Source organism: Perkinsus marinus, assembly GCF_000006405.1.
Source record: "Perkinsus marinus ATCC 50983 genomic scaffold scf_1104296951990, whole genome shotgun sequence".
Taxonomy (NCBI): Eukaryota; Perkinsozoa; order Perkinsida; family Perkinsidae; genus Perkinsus; species Perkinsus marinus.
This window is the reverse complement of record NW_003209069.1, coordinates 1-1,156: the sequence shown is the minus strand read 5'-3', so window position 1 is coordinate 1,156 and position 1,156 is coordinate 1. Positions and strand designations below refer to the sequence as shown.

The 1,156-nt window shown below is 47.6% G+C and overlaps 5 non-coding genes across 5 annotated transcripts; all 5 read right to left on the bottom strand.

Moving 5' to 3' along the window:
- Positions 1 to 139: 139 nt before the first annotated feature.
- Positions 140 to 221, bottom strand: Pmar_PMAR018109. The gene has a single exon. It is a non-coding gene; the product is annotated as a tRNA-Leu (tRNA).
- A 104-nt stretch (positions 222 to 325) lies between these two features.
- Pmar_PMAR018108 lies at positions 326 to 407 on the bottom strand. The gene has a single exon. It is a non-coding gene; the product is annotated as a tRNA-Leu (tRNA).
- A 112-nt stretch (positions 408 to 519) lies between these two features.
- On the bottom strand, positions 520 to 601 carry Pmar_PMAR018107. The gene has a single exon. It is a non-coding gene; the product is annotated as a tRNA-Leu (tRNA).
- A 112-nt stretch (positions 602 to 713) lies between these two features.
- Pmar_PMAR018106 lies at positions 714 to 795 on the bottom strand. The gene has a single exon. It is a non-coding gene; the product is annotated as a tRNA-Leu (tRNA).
- A 104-nt stretch (positions 796 to 899) lies between these two features.
- Positions 900 to 981, bottom strand: Pmar_PMAR018105. The gene has a single exon. It is a non-coding gene; the product is annotated as a tRNA-Leu (tRNA).
- Between the last annotated feature and the right edge of the window lie 175 nt (positions 982 to 1,156).

The following is a 1,156-nucleotide window of genomic DNA, read 5'->3' as shown; positions in this document are numbered from 1 at the left end:
CCCCTTAACCACTCGGGCAAACACTCTCTCTATTTATAACTAGAGGAACCTGCTTTTCTCCTAGATGCATTCGTTCCTGAGTAGGCGGACGAAGTGGATGGATGGATTGTTAAAGTGCATATAACATGATACATTAGTCTGAGTGCTGTGGGGTTCGAACCCACGCGGACCGTGTCCAGTGGATCTTAAGTCCACCCCCTTAACCACTCGGGCAAACACTTTCTCCATAAGATATAGAGCAACTTGCTCTTCTCCTAGATGCATTCGTTCGCAGACGGAGTGGATGGATGATTTGTTAAAGCTCAAATGAAATGATACACTAATCTGAGTGCTGTGGGGTTCGAACCCACGCGGACCGTGTCCGGTGGATCTTAAGTCCACCCCCTTAACCACTCGGGCAAACACTCTCTCTATTATAACTAGAGGAACCTGCTTTTCTCCTAGATGCGTTCGTTCCCGAGTAAGCGGACGTAAGGGGTGGATGAATTGTTAAAGCTCAAATGAAATGTTACCTTAGTCTGAGTGCTGTGGGGTTCAAACCCACGCGGACCGTGTCCAGTGGATCTTAAGTCCACCCCCTTAACCACTCGGGCAAACACTCTCTCTATTATAATTAGAGAAACCTGCTTTTCTCCTAGATACATTCGTTCCTGAGTAAGCGGACGTAAGGGATGGATGAATTGTTAAAGCTCAAATGAAATGATACATCAGTCTGAGTGCTGTGGGGTTCGAACCCATGCGGACCGAGTCCAGTGGATCTTAAGTCCACCACCTTAACCACTCGGGCAAACACTCTCTCCATTAGATATAGAGAAACCTGCTCTTCTCCTAGATGCATTCGTTCCCAGACGGAGTGGATGGATGATTTGTTAAAGCTCAAATGAAATGATACACTAATCTGAGTGCTATGGGGTTCGAACCCACGCGGACCGTGACCAGTGAATCTTAAGTCCACCCCCTTAACCACTCGGGCAAACACTCGCTCTCTTATAATTAGAGAAACCTGCTTTTCTCCTAGATGCGTTCGTTCCCGAGTAAGCGGACGTAAGGGGTGGATGAATTGTTAAAGCTCAAATGAAATGTTACACTAGTCTGAGTGCTGTGGGGTTCGGACCCACGCGGACCGAGTCCAGTGGATCTTAAGTCCACCCCCTTA